The 7,385-nt window shown below is 48.1% G+C and overlaps 1 long non-coding RNA gene across 1 annotated transcript; it reads right to left on the reverse strand.

Moving 5' to 3' along the window:
* Positions 1-5,001: 5,001 nt before the first annotated feature.
* LOC114548726 (uncharacterized) lies at positions 5,002-5,383 on the reverse strand. Its single transcript, XR_003691399.1, has 2 exons — positions 5,346-5,383; positions 5,002-5,256 (listed from the first exon to the last, which is right to left on the reverse strand). It is a non-coding gene; the product is annotated as an uncharacterized LOC114548726 (long non-coding RNA).
* Between the last annotated feature and the right edge of the window lie 2,002 nt (positions 5,384-7,385).

The following is a 7,385-nucleotide window of genomic DNA, read 5'->3' on the forward strand; positions in this document are numbered from 1 at the left end:
ATTATTTAAATTAATTGACTCATTTAGTCTATTAAGCCAGAAAATAGTAGGAAATGTCTATCGCAAGTTCCCAGAGCCCAATTTGATGTCTTCAAATGGCTTGTTTTGTTTCAAATCTAAAAGAATTCAATTTACAGTGAAAAAGGCTAATCCTCACATTTGGGAAGCTGGAATGATACATTATTAATCAATAATCAAAATTATTTTTCTTTTAACTGGCTAATCAATTAACGAATGGTTTCAGCACAACACTACAGAGTAAGTAAATGATTAGAATTCCCTCAGAGCCGAGAGAAGTGCTCCTCTCTCCTTCTTTCATCTGATCAGTGTGGGGCGTCAGTTTCAATACTCAAGTGCAACCCAGTGTTTACTCATCATACCATTTACATTATGCAAAACGTATTTGTAGATCAATGTGACCACCATCTTTGTGTAATTAACATGAGTAATTGCTGTGCTTAATTTACAGAGCCACCCAAGGTTCATAATGGGGCTGCAAAACATTGACCCATGACAATTGATTGATCCCTCCCTCCTTTAATACCTTGCCCCTGCTAATGACTAAGTAATGAGCAGATAGTGTGTAGCTAGGGTGGCTAATACAGCTTTTGCTCCATATCCATATTGGCTGATCCCCTTTCCTAACCCCTCCTTCTCCTTCTCCTCCTCTTACCATGTTTTCTGCAATGGTGTCAGCTCCTCGCTTAGAGGCCCCTCTCCCTCTTGCTCTGTGTGTGTGTTTGTCTGCAGTGCATGTTGTGTGCACTGCTCAGTAATCAGCCACACAGACTCGCCTTTGGTGGCTGGAGACTGATTCAATATTCCACGGGGTAATTTATGCAGAACTAATTCTCTACAGGAATGGAAGGGCTTGGAGGAAGGCAGAAAGAGAGAGGGAGAGAGCAATGCGTAGAGGAAGAAATCTGTGGTGAAATAATTATCCCCGGTGTCACTGTGGCAACATTCTGTGAAGTTGATGTCAATAAAATATTGAGCTACACAATCCATTTCAATTTCACCTCAAAAAGATGCTGCAGAGGGTCGGCTGGCTGCAGAAATAGGGAGGACTGTGCACGTGGAAAAAGCATGCACGTCCACAAACACAAGCACACAGCGAGGCGGTGGCTGGCTACGTGTGCTGCTTACAGACTGGCAACTGGGAAGCACATCATTGCCTTTAGTCATTTAACTTGTCAAAACAGCACGGCTCCGTGTCTAGCTCATATTTGGATTTAGTGGGTTTGAATTACTGGAAATAAAGTGAAAGAGGATGAGATGAAAAATGAAATGAGGGGAGCTTCCCAGGAGAGCCATTGGGAGCACAGTATAGATTATGGTCATTTGTGACGGACGGGTCTGTAATAACAGCCCTGTGTCAGAGTGCATTTGTGTGTATGGGTATGTATGTTGTGAGGGCGGGGATGGAGATGGGCTTCATTGTATTCTTCTCACAACTTGTATTGATTAGCACAATGCATATGGAGTTGTATGCCGTTGGTCTCACAAGAGCAGTAATGTTTGATCTATGAGATGTGGTTGGTCATCAATCAGCACATCCTGCTTGTGGTGTTAGTCAATAATCTTTTTTTAATGGATGCAACTGTACAGACAATAAGAGAAGACAGATTCTGGATTATTTCAAAATAGAGATAGCAGTGCTACTCTATAGTACTCAACAGTGTATATTTTGACATTTTTGCTTAATAAATTACTTTTTTTTTAGTCTTTTTATATTTTAAAACAATACTTACATGCCCATATGTATACATTAAAAAGTTGATTGTTGCAATTGTTCCTCTCCTCCATACTGGCCATGAAAAGATCCCTTTGACAGTTTTACTGGAAGAGATGGAGGTCAAACTGCGTCCTCGTTCTGAGCAAAAATGCATTCTTAAGTTCAGCCAAAGCTAATATGAGGCTTCAGCAGTCTAAGTTAGACAAATTAACCTTCCAAAGTAACCGTCTTTTTGGCACAAAACTCCCTATGCATGTACCAACCACAATGTGGAAACACAAACAAAGAGGGAATTTTGTATTTAAAGACCATAACAATGGAGCGGGTGACCACAAGTGACACCCAATGCGAGAGGCTCAAGATCAAGTGTAAACAAAAGTGGACAAAAGGGTACAACCAACAAGAACAACTTCAGCTTTATGGTCATACTGGAGTATATGGCTCCAAACCCAAACTCTGCAGCCCCAAGAATACCAACTCAACCTAGAACAACAGAAAAATAACTGTGTTTGTTCAATATGTGACTGACTTATGATCTGACTTTCAATACCCATGTTAGTAAGGCCATCGGTTGTCACACATTGCAGTTTCTGAAGTGAAATAATACTCTGGCAGAAGTCCAAGACTGTTTTAAAATGATCATGACTTTTATTGATCCCTGAGTGCATGTTGGGCTGCTGTAGAAATAAAATAGTGATTCATATTAAACATATAATATTTTGTCATGTCAGCACACTGTCCCTATTGGCCACTCAGGTTGACTATGAACAAATTTAAAGATTGACACAGTTATAGTTTTACAAATCCTTAACACATATAGGAGTTGCAAATTTGCATCACTGGGTATTCATAAAGGCATACAAATGTGGCACATAAGTCCACATGCTGAAGAATAATGTTATCATTTCTCTCTGTTTCTCCGCAGACACCCCTGCGCTCTTCTCCCAGACATCTCATTATTTTGCATCTTCGTCACTCTTATTAAAGCCATATATCTTAACTTGAGGCCAGTGCCCATCGATGCAGTGGAATACATACATGTCAAAACATTAGCAATGTGTGTCAAACTGCGCTCTGTCCTGCACTCAGGAGAGCCATGTGCAAAATGAATAATTTATCCAAATGAATTATAATACCAGCATCTCCCCAACAAGGCTTTTGTCTGAGTGAGATTCCTGTTCACATTTCAGTTCATACAGTTGGCCTTGCATAAACTAGATACCTCTCTGGACAGATTTGCATAGAAACACCCTGCAATATGGTGAAAAGGGAGCAATTAGGATTCATGACGGCACCTCCCCTCCGGATGCTCTGCTGCCATGTGAGACGGCAGCAGCTGATTGAAATGGAGGAGCGTGGCCTTGTTCATTTGCCTCTGTCTTCCTTCTATCTCTCTGTCCTCCTGGGGGGAAGCAGGGTCGACTCCAGCCTCCAGGTGCAGTCAGGTCCTCCTTTTCTCTTCCTCCAACCTTTTCATTGTTGTCCTCTTTCAAAATACAGATTAGCAGTAGTTTAGGGCTGGTTGGAACTTTTGTAAGGATCCTGAGGGAAGGAACCTCTCAACCAGCGGGTTAACAACATCATCAAACACAGTGTGATTAGTAGTTAACGGATGCAGCGGGTCACATTGTGCAGTTGTTTGAAACAGGTGATGAAGTCCTTGCTGTTGGTGTCTGGCTGCTTGGAGCATGTGGGAGGTGTTTGACACAAACAAGGCTTCCAGCTCGCAGAACCAAGAACAGATGGTGCTGGAAAATGAGGCACCTCTCCGAAGCATTGAAACCCCCTCCAACAACCCTCCCCACACTTCTTTCTCTCCTCCACACACACTGTTTTTCCCTCCTCTCTCTCTTTCCTCCATAAATGAAGCTTTTTTATGACAAGATTATTTAAGAGCACTTGTTATTGGTCATACAAGTGTCATGTTTTTAAAATCATAACCTGGAGGAAATAAAGAACAAAAGAGCAAAGGTGCTGGACGATGAATATGTCTCATGTCTTTTTCTCACAGTGGGAATGCAGGGTGCTTTAGGTCATCTGCCGGTATGAGTTTTTGTTCACCTGGATGGAGCCAGCAGATGGCAGGGTTGGGTCTGGGCCTCTTCAGGGAAAAGACAGCAGAAAGCCAAGAAAACTGCCACATTTCTTGAAGCACTCACTGCCTGTGCCAGGCACGGCGTTATGGGTGGGCCTGACGGGCCTAGGCCCACCCACTTTTCAACAGGCCCACCCAAAACATTTCCTCAAAAAACATTAATTAATTAATATATTATAATTTGGTGAAGAATTATTAAAAATCGGCAAATAATCTCATAATTTGTGCTAAAATTGTCTAAATGTTTAGTTTTCAAAAACAATTTAAAAAAACTGGTCGTGTCTATTTTTATGTTTCTGCGCAAGTTCAGCAGACAGTGAGGTTCGGATCGGATGTAGCTTGTAGGTATGCTAGGCTAGCTCCCAGTGATCTGAGAGTGTGAAAATCATTTCCAGTAAAGGACAAGGTTGCAACAGTCGCTGTTTAGGTACCGTAAACGTGCACGAACGGTCTCAGAGTCATCGCTGCAACCAGGAGATGAAGGAGAGCTGAGATCCACAACGCCGAGCACATCTTTGTCTCGGCCACCGCAGGATGCTAGCGCGGCCAGCGCGGTTAGCGCGACCAGCGCGGTTAGCGCGACCAGCGCCGGTGCTATAGCCTTTGTCTCTGCTTCGCGAGTGGATGATATAGGCCCTATGGATATAGCCCTGTGGATCGGTCTTACGTGGATGAGCCCGCAACTCAACCAGTGCTAAAGTATCCGGTCACTTCTTCTGCTGAGTTTAATTGTGTAGGACCGCCAGAGGATAACAAGTAAGGTATGTGGCTACTCTGCCTGTATTGTATTATGTCGTTATATGAGATATATGGATTAAAATAATCAATTCATAACCCGCTACAGAAGCTGCAGGCGCAGTTCTATTTCTATAATAGCTTGTTACTGTTGTCAAGTTGTTTTTTCCCTCATGGTTTTCTCTTGTTATGGCCAATAATGCTTTAGGGCTATTAATGGGATTTATTTATTTTTGTTAAACATGTTTTTAACATGAATCATCACACTAAAGTAAGGAAATAACTTGAGTCTTGTTTTACATGACAGATGACGTTGTCAATGAACATGTTCTGTGGCCGAGTATTGATTGAAACTGTCGGGCAGTGTTGTTGATCTGTATATTGTTGAAAACTTAAAACTGTTACGGTTAGGACAGAACGGACCCAAATGCAGAACTCAGCACAAATCACTTTATTAGGAAAAGTGGGAAAGTGAATGGGGAAGTGGGGAGGTGGATGCCAGAGAGGGGAGCACAGGCACGGGGGCTGGAACCGGGAACAGAGGCACGGGGAGACCGGGTCTGAGAACTCGACAGGGAAGTACTGGAGCGCGGAGAGGCGAGGGCTGAGGCAGGCTGGTGCAGGAAACCGTGAGGGGGAACTGGATGGAGGAGCCAGCTGACTGGAGGCAGAGTGACGAGGAAGGCAATGGCTGAAACAAAAAGACAGAAAACGGATTACAAAGATACAAGCAGAAGAACACTCAGGGAATTTGCAGAAGCTTGAGACGCTGCGTGTCACCAAGTAGGCAGGAGCAACGATCAAGCGAAGGTGGTGAGTCAATCCGGGTTTATATACTGGGCTTGATTGGAGTTGATGGCGGCAGGTGTGTATGGTGGGAAGAGCGGTAGTGAGGAGGCGAGCAGGTGTGCGCAATCAGCTGGCTGGCACAGACAGGAAGGGAGGGGGGGAACACAGAGAGAAACAGAGGCAACACAAACTGACAGCAAAACATGAGGAAAAGAAAACAGGAACTCACAGCCAGCCGGACTCCAACCACCACAGTACCCCCTCCTCAACGGACGCCCCAGGCGGACCGCCAGGCTTGTCCGGGTGGGCCCTGTAGAAGTCGTCCAGCAGGGTCCTGTCAAGTATCTGGCTAGTGGGAATCCACGACCGCTCCCTCGGGACCATATCCGCCCAGTCCACCAGGTACCGATAACCCCGACCTCTACGTCGTACATCCAGGAGGCGTCGCACTGTGTAGGCCGGGTGGCCGTCGATGATGCGTGGAGGAGGAGGTGCTGCCACTGGGACGGAGAGAGGACTTGTGGAGACCGGTTTGATATGGGAGACATGGAAAACTGGGTGGATTTTCATGTGCGATGGGAGTGTTAGCCTGACCGTGGTGGGGTTCACAACCGACTCAATGGTATAGGGACCCACGAACCGGGGGCGAGTTTCTTGAGGTGGACGGAAGGGGAAGATCCCGGGAGGAGAGCCACACCTCTGGCCCGGCCGGTAGGAGGGAGCGGGATGCGATGGCGGTCTGCCAGGCGTTTGTTCCGGGCAGCTGTTCGTTGGAGAGCAGCCCTAGCCTCCCTCCACACTCGGACGACAACGCCGGAGATGGGTCTGGACCGACGGAACTGTTACTTCCTCCTCCAAGGACGGGAACAGCGGGGCTGGAACCCCATGGCGCACATAAACGGAGACATCCCAGTGGCAGCGCTGATGAGAGAGTTGTGGGCGTACTCGACCCAGGGAGATAGGAACTCCACGAGGTGGGATTGCGGTAGGCCACACACTGGAGGGCCGCCCCCAGGTCCTGGTTGGCCCGCCGGTTTGCCCGTTGGTCTGGGGTGATAGCCGGATGACAGGCTGGCGGTGGCACCGAGGGCTTGGCAGAAGGCTTTCCACACTTGGGAAGAAAACTGGGGCCCCGGTCGGAGACAATGTCCTGAGGAATGCCATGGAGTCTGAAGACATGGTGGACAAGGAGACGAGCCGTTTCCAGGAAGTAGGTAACTTGGACAGGGGGATGAAGTGGACTGATTTTGAGAACCGATCCACGATGGTGAGGATGACCGTGTTGCCGTTGGAGTTGGGCAGTCCGGTGACAAAGTCCAGGGCGATGTGGGACCAGGGCCGACCGGGGACCGGGGGGGGGGAGCAGACCGGCGGGCGGCTGATGGGATGCCTTGGCACGGGCGCACACCTCACAGGCTGCCACAAAGTCCCGCAGTCCCTTTCCATGGGGGCCACCAAAATCTCTGTCGGAGCAGGAACAGGGTCCGGGCCATTCCTGGGTGGCAGCTGAACTTTGAGGCATGCGCCCATTGGAGGACCTGGGAGCGGACGCTGGGGGGACGAGGGGCGGTTAGGGGACCGGTACCAGGGTCAGGGTCCGTGGACTGGGCCCGGCGGACGGCGGACTCCACGCCCCAAACCAGGGACGCCACCCAGGCAGGAACGGGGCAAGATGGTATCAGGTTGGTTAACCGGTCGTCAGTAGAATGGAGACGGGACAGGGCGTCTGGCTTGGTGTTGCGGGATCCGGGACGATAAGACAGGGTAAAGTTGAACCGGTTGAAGAACAGGGCCCACCTAGCCTGGCGGGAGTTGAGTCTTTGGGCGCTCTGGATGTATGACAGGTTTTTGTGGTCCGTCCAAACCAGGAAGGGGTGTTCAGAGCCCTCAAGCCAATGTCTCCATTCCTCCAGGGCCAGTTTCACTGCCAATAGTTCCCGGTCTCCCACGCAGTAGTTGCGCTTGAGTGGGGGTCAGGCGGCGGGAGAAGAAGGCGCAAGGGTGGAGCTTGTGGTCAGCGGGGGAGCGCTG

This window comes from Perca flavescens, chromosome 21, assembly GCF_004354835.1.
Source record: "Perca flavescens isolate YP-PL-M2 chromosome 21, PFLA_1.0, whole genome shotgun sequence".
Classification (NCBI taxonomy): domain Eukaryota; kingdom Metazoa; phylum Chordata; class Actinopteri; order Perciformes; family Percidae; genus Perca; species Perca flavescens.